This window comes from Palaemon carinicauda, chromosome 43 (assembly GCF_036898095.1).
Source record: "Palaemon carinicauda isolate YSFRI2023 chromosome 43, ASM3689809v2, whole genome shotgun sequence".
NCBI classification, from domain to species: domain Eukaryota; kingdom Metazoa; phylum Arthropoda; class Malacostraca; order Decapoda; family Palaemonidae; genus Palaemon; species Palaemon carinicauda.
In genome coordinates this window covers 15,101,228-15,117,817 of record NC_090767.1, presented here as the reverse complement: position 1 = coordinate 15,117,817, position 16,590 = coordinate 15,101,228, and the positions used below count along the sequence as shown (strand labels likewise).

General features: G+C 50.5%; 1 long non-coding RNA gene across 3 annotated transcripts in view; it reads right to left on the bottom strand.

Moving 5' to 3' along the window:
- LOC137633623 (uncharacterized) overlaps positions 1-16,590 on the bottom strand; it is a 187,838-nt gene that overhangs the window by 169,139 nt on the left and 2,109 nt on the right. The gene's annotated exons all lie outside the window — the stretch shown is intronic.

Sequence of the window (16,590 nt, the reverse complement as noted above, 5' to 3'; positions counted from 1 at the left end):
TTTTTGAATATACTTACCCGGTGATTATATAAGCTGCAGCTCTGCTGCCCGACAGAAAAACTCTACGTTCAAAATACGCCAGCGATCGCTATGCAGGTAGGGGGTGTTCATCAACAGCGCCATCTGTCGAGCAGGTACTCAGTACTCAAAGTAAACACAGAACTCAATTTTCTCCTCGGTCCACTGGGTCTCTATTGGGGAGGAGGGGAGGGTCCTTTAATATATAATCACCGGGTAAGTATATTCAAAAATTTATTTTACTAATAAAAATAACATTTTTCAATATTAAACTTAGCCGGTGATTATATAAGCTGATTCACACCCAGGGGGGTGGGTAGAGACCAGCATTAATTGTTTACATTATTATGAGCTAAGTATTTTGTATTTCATTTTAGCAGTTATTCAAAATAACAAACAAAATAAATAAGTACCTGGTAAGGAAGTCGACTTGAACAATTACTCTGCCTTTTTTAAGTACGTCTTCCTTACTGAGCCTCGCGATCCTCTTAGGATGCTGAGCGACTCCTAGGAGCTGAAGTATCAAGGGTTGCAACCCATACTAAAGGACCTCATCAAAACCTCTAATCTAGGCGCTCTCAAGAAAAGAATTTGACCACCCGCCAAATCAACCAGGATGCGAAAGGCTTCTTAGCCTTCCGGACAACCCAAAAAACAACAATAAAAAACATTTCAAGAGAAAGATTAAAAAGGTTATGGAATTAGGGGAATGTAGTGGTTGAGCCCTCACCCACTACTGCACTCGCTGCTACGAATGGTCCCAGGGTGTAGCAGTTCTCGTAAAGAGCCTGGACATCTTTAAGATAAAAAGACGCGAACACTGACTTGCTTCTCCAATAGGTTGCGTCCATTATACTCTGCAGAGATCTATTTTGTTTGAAGGCCACTGAAGTTGCGACAGCTCTAACTTCATGTGTCCTTACCTTCAGCAAAGCATGGTCTTCCTCATTCAGATGGGAATGAGCTTCTCGTATCAACAGTCTGATATAATAGGAAACTGCATTCTTTGACATAGGTAAAGAAGGTTTCTTAATAGCACACCATAAAGCTTCTGACTGTCCTCGTAAAGGTTTAGTTCGTCTTAAATAGAACTTAAGAGCTCTAACAGGGCATAAGACTCTTTCTAGTTCATTTCCAACCAAATTTGAAAGGCTTGGAATATCGAACGATTTCGGCCAAGGACGAGAAGGTAGTTCGTTTTTGGCTAGAAAACCAAGCTGTAAAGAACATGTAGCCGTTTCAGATGAAAATCCGATGTTCTTGCTGAAGGCGTGTATCTCACAGACTCTTTTAGCTGTTGCTAGGCAAACGAGGAAAAGAGTCTTTAAAGTGAGATCTTTAAAGGAGGCTGATTGTAGTGGCTCGAACCTTTCTGACATAAGGAATCTTAGTACCACGTCTAAATTCCAACCCGGTGTAGCCAAACGACGCTCCTTCGAGGTCTCAAAAGACTTAAGAAGGTCCTGTAGATCTTTGTTGTTAGAAAGATCTAAGCCTCTGTGACGGAAGACTGTTGCCAACATGCTTCTGTAACCTTTGATCGTGGGAGCTGAAAGAGATCTTTCCTTCCTAAGGTATAATAGGAAGTCAGCTATTTGGGTTACAGAGGTACTGGTTGAGGATACTGATACCGACTTGCACCAGTTTCGGAAGACTTCCCACTTCGACTGGTAGACTCTAAGAGTGGATGTCCTCCTTGCTCTAGCAATCGCCCTGGCTGCCTCCTTCGAAAAGCCTCTAACTCTCGAGAGTCTTTCGATAGTCTGAAGGCAGTCAGACGAAGAGCGTGGAGGTCTGGGTGTACCTTCTTTACGTGTGGCTGACGTAGAAGGTCCACTCTTAGAGGAAGAGTCCTGGGCACGTCCACCAGCCATTGCAGTACCTCGGTGAACCATTCTCTCGCGGGCCAGAGGGGAGCAACCAACGTCAACCTTGTCCCTTCGTGAGAGGCGAACTTCTGCAGTACCTTGTTGACAATCTTGAACGGGGGGAATGCATAAAGGTCTAGATGGGACCAATCCAGCAGAAAGGCATCTATATGAACTGCTGCTGGGTCCGGGATCGGTGAGCAATATATTGGGAGCCTCTTGGTCCTTGAAGTTGCGAAGAGATCTATGGTAGGTTGGCCCCATGTGGCCCATAGTCTCTTGCACACATCCTTGTGAAGGGTCCATTCTGTTGGGATGATTTGACCCTTCCGACTGAGGCAATCCACCATGACATTCATATTGCCTTGTATGAATCTCGTTACTAGAGAGAGGTTTAGATCTCTTGACCAGGTGAGGAGGTCCCTTGCGGTCTCGTACAACGTCATAGAATGGGTCCCTCCTTGCTTGGAGATGTACGCCAAGGCCGTGGTGTTGTCCGAGTTCACCTCCACCACCTTGCCTTGAAGGAGGGACTTGAAGCTTTTCAAGGCCAGATGAACTGCCAGTAGCTCCTTGCAGTTGATGTGTAACGCTCTTTGATTCGAGTTCCACGTTCCCGAGCATTCCCGACCGTCTAGTGTCGCACCCCAGCCCGTGTCCGATGCGTCCGAGAAGAGACTGTGGTTGGGAGTCTGAACAGCCAGGGGCAGACCCTCTCTGAGGTTGATACTGTCCTTCCACCAAGTCAGTGTTGACTTCATCTTCTCGGAAATGGGGATCGAGATCGCTTCTAGCGTCTTGTCCTTTTCCCAGTAAACAGCTAGATGAAATTGCAGGGGACGGAGGTGTAGTCTCCCTAATGAAACGAACTGTTCCAGGGATGATAGCGTCCCTATCAGACTCATCCACTGTCTGACTGAACAACGTTTCTTCTTTAGCATGTTCTGGATGCATACCTGGGCTTGACTTGTTCCGGGGGCCGACGGAAAAGCCCGAAAAGCTTGACTGTGAATCTCCATCCCTAAGTAAACTATAGTTTGGGATGGGACCAGTTGGGACTTTTCCATATTAACCAGGAGACCCAATTCCGTGATCAGATCTAGAGTCCACTTTAGATTCTCCAGACAGCGACGACTGGAAGACGCTCTTAGAAGCCAGTCGTCCAAATAGAGGGAGGCTCTGATATCCGCTAAATGCAGGAATTTGGCAATATTCCTCATCAGCCTCGTAAAAACAAGAGGAGCCGTGCTTAGGCCAAAGCACAGGGCTCGAAATTGGTAGACAACCTTGTCGTAAACGAATCTCAGCAAAGGTTGGGATTCTGGGTGGATGGGGACGTGAAAGTATGCGTCCCTTAGGTCTAAAGAGACCATCCAGTCTTCCTTTCTGACCGCTGCTAGAACTGACTTTGTGGTCTCCATGGCGAACGTCTGCTTTGTGACAAAGACATTCAGCGCACTGACGTCTAGCACCGGTCTCCACCCTCCTGTCTTCTTTACCACTAAGAAGAGACGGTTGTAGAAGCCCGGGGATTGATGGTCCCGGACTTTGACTACCACTCCCTTTTGTAGCAAGAGAGACACCTCCTGCTTCAAGGCTATCCTCTTGTCTTCCTCTTTGTACCTGGGAGAGAGATCGATGGGAGACGTTGCTAGAGGGGGTTTGCGGACAAACGGGATCTTGTACCCCTCTCTTAGCAACTTCACAGATTGTGCATCTGCGCCCCTTTTCTCCCAGATCTGCCAGAAGTTCTTGAGTCTGGCTCCCACTGCTGTCTGAAGAAGGTGGCAGTCAGACTCTGCCTTTAAAGGACTTGGTACCTTTCTTCTTTCCACGTCCCCTTTCGGCACGAGCAGAGCACCTCCTCTGCTGGAGGCTTTGCCACGAAAGGGCGGAATGAATCTGGACGCTGGAGTGTCCATCCTGGGTCTAGATACGGTAGGCAAAGGGGTGGCTTTGCGGGCAGAGGACGCAACCAGGTCATGGGTGTCCTTCTGAATCAAGGAGGTAGCAATCTCCTTTATCAATTCCTCTGGGAAGAGGCACTTTGAGAGGGGAGCAAAAAGAAGTTCCGATCTCTGACACTGTGTTACTCCAGCTGACAGGAACGAGCAAAGGTTTTCCCGTTTCTTGAGGACCCCGGAAACGAACGAAGCCGCAAGCTCACTGGATCCGTCACGTATGGCCTTGTCCATGCAGGACATAATGAGCATGGAAGTTTCCTTGTCAGAAGGGGAGGTCTTCCTGCTCAACGCTCCCAAACACCAATCCAAAAAGTTAAAAACCTCGAAGGCTCTGAACACTCCTTTTAACAGATGGTCTAAGTCTGAAGGAGACCAACAAATCTTAGAGCGTCTCATGGCTAGCCTGCGGGGAGAGTCTACTAGACTTGAGAAGTCGCCCTGGGCAGAGGCAGGAAATCCCAAGCCGAGAACTTCTCCCGTAGCATACCAGACGCTCGATCTGGAAGAGAGTCTCGCAGGGGGAAACGTGAATGCTGTCTTCCCAAGGTGCTTTTTGGACTGCATCCATTCTCCCAACACCTGTAAAGCTCTCTTAGAAGAGCGGGCGAGGACGAGCTTCGTAAAGGCAGGCGCGGATGACTGCGTGCCTAAAGCGAACTCAGATGGAGGCGAGCGTGGGCCGCAGAAATAAACTGATCAGGATACATCTCCCTGAACAATGCAAGAACTTTCCTAAAGTCCAAGGAGGGTTGCGTGGTCTTGGGTTCGTCGATGTCCGTATGCGGGTCGTCAATGTGTGCAGCGTCGTCATCATCAGAGAGTCCATCATCTGAAAACTGAGGAGGAAGCGGCAAAGGAGTAGGAATCGGCTGGTCAGCTGAGTCCGGCAGCACGGGTGCATGCGTGACTGGACCGGACGCAACGTCATGGAACTGTTGCCCAGTCTGTGAACTGGCAACAACCATAGCAGCGCGGGGGCGCAAAGCGTCTACTCCTGACTGTCTAGTCTGCTGTGGGCGAGTAGTGGTAACTACACTGGGTTGCGGAGGTTGACGCACCGCGTCAAAACAAAACAACTTAGGTTGTTATTGTAACTCGCGAACGTCAACGGAAGGTTCCGTGCGTCGCTGAACGTCAACATGCGGCTGGCAGGGTACACTGGAACGCATGGGTGGCGGGACTCTCACAGCTGGAGTGCGGGAGAAGGTAGCCTCAGCGTCCACTGGACGCACAACCGTGGGTGGTTGTAGGCTAGAGGTTGGTGCAGCGTCAACCTTCTCCGCACGAAAGTCCTGCATCAATGACGTTAACTGTGTCTGCATGGACTGCAGCAACGACCACTTAGGGTCTACAGTAGCAGGTGCGGCAACAGGCGGTGTTACTGCCTGATGCGTTACTGATTTGCCTCTCTTAGGAGGTGTGCAGTCATCGGAAGACTGCAGCGAGTCCGAACTGACCCAGTGGCTACAACTGGGCCGTTGGACTTGCGCGGAAGGGACCGACTTACGCTTAAGAGGCCGCGAGACCTTGGTCCATATTTTCTTTCGAGAAACCTCTTCCGCAGACGAGGAATAAATGGGCTCTCTCGTCTTCGTGTGGGTGGGGCGATCTTGGTTAGATACGCCCGAAACCACGGAGGGAACGTCTGTTCGCTGATTAAAGCCTCTCGAACCCTTTAGTCGTACGACATTGCTTCTCCCCTGGGCTTGGGAGCTTGCAAGAGGTCCCGGACTGGGAGGACGACAGGCACGAACAGACGAACCCTCAAGCGCAACACTATCTATAACACTTTCCACAACACTACCACTCACTTTGTCACTACCCACAGCACTCTTACACTTCAACTCCTTGACGTCTGCCATGAGTTGGTTACGGTCACTCGCCAATGACTCGACTCTCTCACCCAGAGCCTGGATGGCACGCATCATATCTGCCATCGAAGGCTGTTGAGTGCTAGAAGGGGGATCAGGAGCAACCACTACAGGGGAAGGAATAGGTTGTGGGGCATGAGGAGAGGAAATATCAACGGAGCGAGATGAACTTCTCCTGACTCTATCTCTCTCTAGCCTACGTGTGTATTTCTGGAATTCGATAAAATCGAATTCCGAAAGCCCAACGCATTCCTCACATCGATCTTCCAATTGACAGGCCTTATCCCGACAATTGGAACAAACGGTGTGAGGATCGATAGAGGCCTTCGGAAGACGCCTTGAACAGTCCCTGGCATTACATTTCCTAAACTTAGGGACTTGAGAAGGGTCAGCCATTTTGAAATAGTCAAAGGGGAATTCAAAATCTATCCAAAGTCGTCAACAAATAATCCAAAATCAATAAAAGATTGCAAGGAAGTATTGAAGATAACGTCTGCAAAGCGAAAGCTCAAAACTAGAAATGTGTACTTCACCAAATATGTGAAAACCAATCCAGTAAGCAACAGCGAATTTAGTAGGTCTTGCCGGTGGCACGACAGAGAGAAAATTGAGTTCTGTGTTTACTTTGAGTACTGAGTACCTGCTCGACAGATGGCGCTGTTGATGAACACCCCCTACCTGCATAGCGATCGCTGGCGTATTTTGAACGTAGAGTTTTTCTGTCGGGCAGCAGAGCTGCAGCTTATATAATCACCGGCTAAGTTTAATATTGAAAAACGTATGTATGAGTTGACATTACCAAAATAAAAAAAACCAAAGCGTGTCTAAACAATGCATAGTCTTTAATCACAAAATATAAATTCAATATAAAAATCGAAGATTGTTTCACAAAACATCTTTGATCAAGAGGAAGAAATGAATAAAGGGCAAATTGGCCCACAGATTTTAAGGATTAATTCTATGAATATCACAAATTTTAAGTAATTTGTATTTTTCCTAACAGTACTTACCTCGAACTAATTTCTTGGGAGGATCTGGGATCTCCTCATTCTACCGACCAAGAATTTTGCGCAGTTCCCCCTCTCTCCGCTACCTTGTCGGGGCGCTCCAGGGCGGAAGGATACTCGCCCTGGGGCGACCCGGGGTCAGCGCATGAGGTTGCGCTCGTTAGATCACCAGTAAGCGTATGTTTAAGTCCTCCTCGAACTCCTGTAAGATACTCGGGGTAGGATGGTTGGGCCATAACCCGAAAGTAGTTCGAGGTAAGTACTGTTAAGAGAAATACAAATTACTTAAAATTTGTGATTTGTTCCAACAAGGAGTACTTACCTCGAACTACTTTCTAAGGAGACTTATACCTTAGGAGGAGGGAGTGGCTTACAGTTCGGAATATTTCGAAACATCCTGGGGCCCATGACCTAGATAGGAGGCTAGGTCTAGATTGTCCAGGGAGAGGTAGGAGAGTAGGGGAACGCATGCAAAAGTCTACCTTATGTACAACTCACCTTTAATTATAATCCAGACATGGTGTGCCTCAATGTACCCCTCTCACCTGGAAGGGGGATATGAAAAAGGATGGGATAAAGGAAAGGGGGGTAGCAAGGAAGGGGGGAGAGTAAGGAGGAACGTGTGTCATTTACGATTACTTCCCCCGGGCTACCCGGGGCCCAAACCACTAAACTTGTTGCATGGCCGAAATGACCGGCCCAATGGAGAAAGCATCCAGGGACTTTCTCGTAGAGTCTTTCAGGTAATGGGCTGTAAACGTGGACTGTCTAGCCCAAGTGCCTGCCCTTAAGATTTGGCCCACCGCCATCCAAAGATGTGCTAAGGCCCCTAATATCATGGGGTCTCGGGGTCCCAGGTACCATGGAGCCATCACTCTCGTAGGCCCTCTTTATAGCCTGCCTAAGCCAGAAGGATATGGCATTTTTGGACACCGCCTTCTTGACTGGACCTGTGGAAACGAACAAACTCTTAATGGCCGGTCTGAGTTTAGATGTCCTACCGAGGTATTTCCTGATAGTTCTTACCGGGCACAAACGCAGGTCTTCCGGGTTGTCCGAGCGCGGAATCGCTGGGATGGAGAATTCTTCGAACCTGGGATCCGCAACTGCAGGGTTCTAGGTCTTTGCCACAAACTCTGGTAAGAACTTAACATGTCCTTCCACCCTTTCGAGTGTGAAACCTCGAAGGACAACCCATGGAGCTCGCTCACCCGTTTGGCCGAGGCAAGGGCTAACAAGAAGACTGCCTTGAGGGTGATGTCCTTGTCCAAAATGTCTTTAAGCGGTTTGAAGGGGGGCCTCGAGAGAGCCCTAAGAACCTTGGCCACATCCCACTGGGGGACCCTCGAGGAGCGGGGGTCACAAGTTTGTTCAAAAGTTCTGATCAGCATGGAGATGTGGCGGGAAGTCCTAAATTGATGCCCTTGAGTTGGAAAACCTGACCCAGTGCTGCACGGACCCCTTCGATGGCTGGAATGGATACTCTCTTGTCATCCCGTAAATGGACTAGGAAGTCTGCGATATTGTGGACCGAAGCGTCTAAGGGCCGCAGATTCTGAGTAGCACACCACCTAACGAACATTGCCCACTAAGCTTGGTATACGATGCATGAGGATTTCCGGAGATATCCCGACATCCTGTCAGCAGTCTTGTCTGAGAAGCCTTCCCTCCTTAGCAGTCACTTGATAACCTCCAAGCGTGAAGCTTCGGGCCTTGGGGGTTTTCGTGTAGCCTTTGGAAGTGAGGCTGACTTAGGTCTTCTCTTGTTGGCAAGGGCCAAGGAGGAAGGGTGGCCATGTCCTGAAGATCCGTGAACCACTCCCTCTCTGGCCACCAGGGCACTACCAAAGTCATCTTTGTGGACTTGGCTTGTCTCACCCTGTTGAGAACCTGCCTGATGATCCCGAAGGGGGGAAATGCGTAGACGTCAAGACCGTCCCACGAGTGCTGGAAGGCGTCCTCCAACGCTGCTGTCGGATCTGGCACTGGGGAGCAGAATACGGGGAGTTTGGTGTTGAGTCTTGTGGCGAACAGGTCTATCACCGGGGAGCCCCAATGCCGGAGAACTTCTTGTGCCACCTGGGGGTGCAGAGACCGTTCTGACCCCACCACCAGTCCTGTCCTGCTGAGTCCGTCTGCCAGAACGTTCCTTTTTCCTGGAATGAACCTGGCTGTTAACTGAATGTGGTTCCTTTCGGCTCATTCCAGGATCTGAGCTGTGAGGTCGCACGATTCCCTTGACCTTAAGCCTCCCTGCTTTTTGATGTATGCCACCACTGTGGCGTTGTCACACATGAGTGCCACCGAGTTCCCCCGGAGGAGACGGGGGAATTCCGCCAGGGCGTTCATTACTGCCATGAGCTCCAGGAAATTGATGTGCCGGACCTTTTCCTCCTCTGACCATTTCCCCTCTGCTGTTTCCTCAAGGAGATGCGCTCCCCACCCCTCCTTCGATGCGTCCGTGAAGAGCAGCATCTCCGGGGGAGCGGCGCCGAACGGAGCCGAACGGAATTCCCTTCAACGTGTGACTCCTGTCGGACCACCAGAGAAGAGTGTCCCTGGAGGAGGGGGATACCGGAACTATCTTCTACGGGGACTCCTCCGCTGACCAGAGATCCTTCAGGTTCCACTGGATCGGTCTTAATTTGAGCCTGGCCTGTGGAACTAATTTTTCCAACGAGACTAGGTGACCCACTAGCCTCTGCCAATCCTTGGCCCTCACCGGAGTGCCAGCTAGGAACGGGCGAATCACTTGGTCTAGATTGTTCAACCTCTCCTGGGGGGGGGATGGCTCTTGTTAGCTGGGAGTCCAGTACCATCCCCAGGTACGTCATCCTGGTGGTGGGGACTAACTGGGACTTCTCGAGGTTGATCGTGATCCCGAGGTCCTTGCAGAACTGCAACAGCAGAGAACCTTGAAACTTTAAGTCTGCCTCTGAGGCTGAAAGAAGCAACCAGTCGTCGAGGTACCTGATCAGTCTGATGCCCTGCTTGTGTGCCCAGACCGAAACTAGGGCGAACACCCTCGTGAAGACCTGTGGAGCCGTCGAAAGACCTAAGCAGAAAGTCTTGAACTGCAGAGTCTGAGCGCCCCACCTTACTCTGAGGAACTTCCTGCTGGAGGGGTGAACGGGAATCTGAAAGCAAGCATCCTTGAGATCCAGGGACATCATGAAATCCCCTTCTCTCAAGGCTGCCAGTACTGACTTCGGCGTGTCCCTTTAGAAGGGAGTCTTCTTGATGAACTTGTTGAGGGCCGAGAGGTCGATGACTGGCCTCCAACCTCCCGTCGCCTTCTCCACCAGGAAGAGCCTGCTGTAGAAACCTGGGGAAGGCTCGTGAACTGGTTGCAGGGCTCCCTTGTCCAACATGGCTTCCACTTCTGCTTGTAGGGCTGTCCTCTTCTCTGAGTCCTTGGGCGCGAGACACTCTGCCCAGTGTTCGGGAATCAACGGGGGCATATCTGACAAGAAGGGAATCCTGTATCCCTCCCTGAGGACCGTCACCGTCCACGGATCCGCTCCATTGTCCCGCCATGCTTGCCAATAGTGTTTGAGGCATCCCCCCACCTGAGGTGTGGGAAGGTGTAGGGGGCCTCTCTTCCTATCTCCTCCTAAGGAGACGGACGGAACGGCCTCTCCTTGAGCCTGTGAACTTTGGCCTAAAGGAGGCCTGACGTTGGGCACCACTCCTTCTGGAGGGCCGAGGGGACTGGTGCCAAGAAGAGGTAGAAGCTTCCTGCCTAGCTGGGGGCGTAGGTGGGTAGGCCCCATCTGTAGTGGCTCTTTTCACCAGGGGCCGTCTTGCCAACTGCTGTCTGGGTTCGGTTGTAACCTTCATCCTGCTGACCCTCTCCATCATCTCAGTCACTGTTTGTAGGGGGAACACCGTCTCACACCAAACGGGAGAGTTTCTCAGGAACTTAGATTCCCTCTCAGGGAGTCTACGGGGCAACCTGTACAAAACATTGTCCCTTCTCCTCAGAACCCAATTGTCCATCTGGGTAAGGGACTGAAAAGTTAGGAACTTCATGGCCTTGCCCCCCAAGCGGATCAGTTCCTGTAAGAGTGATTGATTCTCGGGGACTGACAGGTTGTGAGCTAGCTGGAAGCCTGCTAGGGTGCACCCCTACCAGTCCAACCAAGAAGTGACGTTTACGATATCCTGAGACGTGTCCTCCATCATGGCAGCCTCCGCTTGCGAGAAGACCACCGGTGCGTTCAGGCTAAGCTCGTCCGGATTGCCCTGGTTCAGGGTAGCGACCGCTTCCTCCACCGTGCGGGGCCCAGAGTGACGCCCGTCGGGCACATAAAATTTCTTCTGGATCCTAAGACACGGCAGGAGCTTGGAGGAACCCTGTGCCCTCAACGAGTTCTTCGGGCCTGCAACAAAACGGTCCACATGCTCCATCCCCAGGGCAACATCGGGAGCTAACGGTAGAGTCAGAGAAGGTTTCTGCTGGACAGGATTGTCCACCATCTTGCCCAGACCTGAGAGCCAAGCTTGCTCCGCTTCTGGTTGAGGTTCATCCAAACTGTGGTGCCGCCGGATAAGTGCCAAAACCTTACAGTAGGACAAGACCTCGTCCGGGGAACCCTCGCCCGCTCCCAGAAATTCGTCTACAATCTGTACCTCCGTGTCGGAAAGCTCATCGATCATGGAGGGATCCGTGGGAGCGGAGGCATCCCTCTCCTCCTGGCGGAGCGATGGAGCGGGCGCCTCCGTCGCAGGTAAAGCCGCCGGGGCGGAGGTAGCCGTCATGGGTCTACCTCCTCCCAGGGTAACCCGGGCGGTGCTAGTCGATGGTTGCGACAGCGGCGTATCTTGGAACTTGGCCGGAGCCGCTGTGATGAAAGGTGATGAAGTTGAGCTACTGGGTCCAACCAGCGGAAGTTCCCGACACATGGGTGGAGCCGCCGACTTACTAGGTCGGGGCAACTGAAAGTGTACCAACGGCCGCACCCGACAAGATGGGGCCAAAGAGACACTGTGCAAGGTTACGGAAGCGGCTCCCGCAGCTACCGAAGTAGGCACTGGAGCAGCGACCTTCTTGCTGGATTCACGGCGGTGGCGAACCACCGTGATATACCTTTTCCTCGGGGAGCTCCTCCTCCTGTACCTCCTCCTCGAGGACTTCGACCTATTCCTGGCCAGGATGGCGTGTGAGCTCGGTCTCCTCCTCCTGGACAGCTTCCTCTTCCTCCTGGAGTCACGTCCGCTGGAACTAGCCGAAGAGTAGGAATCGTAGGAAGAATAATCGTCTGAAGAATAAGAGCTCGCCGAGTCGTCCGTCTCAATGACGAGCCTCCTAGGGGTCCTTGGTCTGGATCTCGGGGTCGAGGGTTCCATGAAGCCCGGCGGAAGCGTAGCCGAGGGCGCCGGGGGTGAGCGGATAGCGGGCCGAGAGGCGACCACCCTTCGAACTCCTCCTCATTCCTCACGGGCGACCTGAAGGGCGTCCTAGGCACCGTCCACACAATGGAGTCGGGATCGGATGAACACGTGGGCTGCCTTTCTTTGTCCCGACCAACCCCGGAACCCGCTGAACCTGAAAAACCTTGCCATGATGTGGGGGTAGGAGCCGATTTGGGATTCCCCCACACCGGGTCTTCACCTGAGACGGGTCCTGCGAGCACCAGACCATCGTCTACAACACATACTTCCGCCACACTAGCAGACTCCCCACTCGTCTGCGTAGGCCCCTTTTCCACAGATTCCCCGACATCAGACTCATGGGGAACGGCAATGGGCTGTTTACCGCAACGGACTTACCTCGTCCCCTACTCTGGGTAGGGGAAGGAGAAGGAGAACCTCTTTCTGACTGCGCTGAGGGCAACGTACACGGCGAGGAAAGGCCTGGCTACTTCGGCAATTTCTTGGATACCTTCTTCTTCTTTTTGGAGAACAAAGTCCACTGCATCTCCGGCCAAGACTCGCACTCCTGGCACGTGGAGGAAGGTGAACACTTATTCCCCCGACACGAGGAGCACAGCGTGTGTGGGTCGACCTCGGGCTTAGAGAGCCAGGCTCCACAAGACTTACCAGCTTGGGGCCCGGGACAGTGACGCTGGGATTCCATAGCGGAAAGCGACACGCAAACGACACAAGAACACAAGGGAAAGATGAGGGAGATAACACAGACACATGATACCCAAGGGAAGGAACACACGGGAACACGTGGGAGCACAAGGAATGGGGAGCACAAAGGAACACGTGGGAACACAAGGGATGGAGAACACAAAGGAACACGTGGTACACAAGGTGATCGGACGGGATAAGAGAGAGAGAGAGAGCGGCGATATGTTATCTACGCCGCGACCAGATGCTTACTGACGATCTAACAAGCGCAGCCTCACACGCTGACCCCGGGTCGCCCCAGGGCGAGTATCCTTCCGCCCCAGAGCGCCCCGACAAGGTAACGGAGAGAGGGGGGGAGATCCCAGATCCTCCTAAGAAAGTAGTTCGAGGTAAGTACTCCGTGTGGGAACAAACTGTATCTGTAGTACTGGCTCAATGCTACAAGGAATAAAGATGGCAGCGATGGTGGGGCCATCTGAGTACTCAAACAGTAACGGAGGAAGGGAACCTTATTAACGGCTCCTCTTTTATCTTGCCACTTCTCCCCCTCGAAGTGTAAATGCTATGCGGGGTGCAGATTACTATGTGGCGTGTCAAGAATACGTCCCCTAATATTATGCGATATCCTTAAAGGAAACTTTAAGGATATTCGCGCCAGGAGTTAGAATTCCAGAGACCTTAAGTTAAATTCTCTGGGAATATCACTGTAGTCAAATATACCCTAGGAAGCTACTTAAAGGAACCTTCCATCAGGACGACATGGCTATCTCACCCAAAAATAGATTTTGAGCGAACCGTTTTTTTTCAATCAAACAAAGCTGAGACTTTTAACGAGAGGTTGATTTCTGCGACATTGGAAGTCGATCGTTAAAATTCATAACGAGCTAGGGGTCATTAGCTGGTGGGTGATATAAGCCCAACCCGCTCAACAGTACAATTCAGAACCGTCTGTCTAAAGCACCACTGAACTAGAACTTTTATTAGCCTCTGTAGCCAATGAGAAAAAGGAGAGATGGCAAGAACTGATAGCCAGCACAGATATGACTTAGAACAGTAAGAAAGCATGGAAAACAATCAGTAAACTGAATTTGAATAAGAACACCCAAAAGAGAATAGCTACAGCAACACCTAATGCAGGCGCAAAACAACTCTTACTTAATGGAATGCCATATGACAAAGAACGAAGATATCACAAAAGAATGAAGTATGAAATGAAACATGCCATGCGAGAGAATAACGAGATTAAACCACTCACTGTTGAAGAACTCCAGGAAGCCATGAAATACCATAAACCTGGAAAAGCTGCTGGTCTGGATGACATTACATTTGAGATAATACTGCACTTTGGCAACAGGAATAAATCATGAACATTAGTACTTCCTAACAACTTTGCAAGAACATTCAAGATCCCAAAACTAAGGAGAGAAGCTAAAATTGTGGCCTTGCTAAAACCTGAGAAAGACCCAATGATCCCTAAGAGTTATCGGCCAGTATCTCTCCTCTGCACCTTATATAAACTGTACGAACAGGTGACGATGGTCCCACTACCTCCCACAGTCGAAGATCAACTGACACCAGAGCAGGCTGGCTTCCAGGCAGGAAGATCCTGCTGCTTTCAGGTACTTAGCCTCACTCAGTATATTGAGGATGGCTCTGAGCTTGGGAAAATCACAAAGGGTAATATCTTATGCCCTAACAGCAGCCTATAACAATGCGAACCACAGGTGGCTTCTTTTAAAACTTGCCGAAGTTATTCACATGTACTTGAGACAACAGCAAAACTGAAGCTCTGCGGGCTGGTGAGTAGGGACCCGCCAATTCACTATGAGTAATATGGCGATAAACCTGGGTTGCAAGCAAACCTTCGTTAGACAGAGGCACTCGACAATACACCATGCTAGCCCTCGTTGGATGGGCGTGCAACAATGCGCATGACTTCTCTGTGAGACTGGTGTCTTTGCTAACACACGCTGATGCATCATGGAGCAAGGTACTTATGCCCTCCTACCAGAGAAGGTATTTGCTCACAAGGAGAAGAATAAGGTTGTGCTGAACTAGAAGAAGGGCAGGTTTTCCCTTGTGAGAGGTCAAAACTCAGAGGCCCAGGTCCCAAAGGGCTTGGCCTCACAAAACTCTATGAGCTTTGTTGTGCCCAACGGTCACGATGTACGCAATAACCCTGAAGTGTTACAGCGTCATAGCTTACAAGACTCATAGATGACCCCAAACGGAAATTGCTCGTGAGACTCGTGCCTTGGGGGTACTATGGGAGACGCAAGCAAGCAATAAGCATCACCATCTTGTACCCTGGGGTACAACGGCAAGGGGCAGGAATTGCGAGCAGCCACCTAACCCCATTGCTGTTGAAAATTTATGCCATGCCGTTGGCCTCTTGGTGTAAGTCAGCGTATTCTCGACGTAACCTAGACCGGAAAGAGCTGTGACGTAAACGATGCAAAGAAAAGCTGCGAGTTGACTGGAACAATCTCTGGGCACCATCAACATCTCTGCCGGCCATCAAGCCACTTGGCAGGATGCCCTACACCTGTTGGGTGTTCTTGTTGAGGCAACCTGTCAGCAAAGCCAGAAGGCAGAGAACTTGGCCATTAGTTGTGTGGGACAGTCATGGCGCAGCTCGGATGCTAACAGGGGTGACATGGCTGCCTCCAAACTTCACCTGCACCCGAGCGAGTCTACCCACGTACACCTCCTCGACCTGTCCCGAAGCCTGCATCTGTGGAAGTGGGCCTGTCATCAATGCGCATCCCGGATAGGTCTCCTCAATTCCAGAGGAGGTACTGTACTTGGTGCGAGAAACCAGGGCACATCGTGAATGAGTGTCGCAGACGGCTCAACCTGTGCTTGCCCTGTGGCTCGGCTAACCACCATGTCGCGCAGTGTGAGCAATAGGTCACCCGTATAGAAGTCAGCTATCACCTGCAGCTCTGAGAAGGAAACCCCTTCCGTCCAGACTCCTTCTAGGTGGAGGGAAATACATGTGAATGCTACTCCTGCCCTCAGTGTAAATCCAACAAACATTGATAGAAGGTCGTGGCCTTCTTTGGTTATTGATGGTGTTCCATCCGCAAAGAAGGTACTAAAGATTTAACTGATGCTAGAACCCCCAGGACTTCTGCTACGCCACCTGCGGAAAGAGTAGTAGACATAAGAAGTTTTCTCGTTGCACAGGTCTCAATAGAGAATATTATTTTGAAAAAGAAAAGCGGGAATTATGGGACTTTGGACTCGCATGGGTAAGCGAGGGAAAATTTAGTTGTGTTAGATGCCTTCTTAAAATAATGTGGTTGACATGTTGACATTGTTTACTCCATTTTGGCAAACAATGTAGGTGGCATGTTGACATTCTGTTTACTGTAGTCCTTAAGGGCAGACAATGTTTGCATCCGGAGATGTACCGATATGCAAAGCCCATAGAAAGAGTGTCTTTTGTGTTACTTAATTTTCAGTAACTATTATTTCTTTTCAAATTAGTAAACATAACTTTTATCTATTCATCTTTTCTCATTTTGAAATAAAATCAAGGGATGGTGCCCAGTGACCCATTCTTTCCTGATTGTTTCCCTTTTGCCCAGATCTGGCGGCATTCCACCATATCTTTTATGTAGTGTGAAGTTAGTGTGTGGTCGACATTCAGACACTAAATAGTCTGCGTGCTACTCCCGGCCACAGTCTGCAAATTACTACATCGCTCTCTAGCTCCAAGAAGCTATGCTCTGAAGAACAAGAGCGAGGCAAGGATGAATAGAGCACACACTTGTGGAAG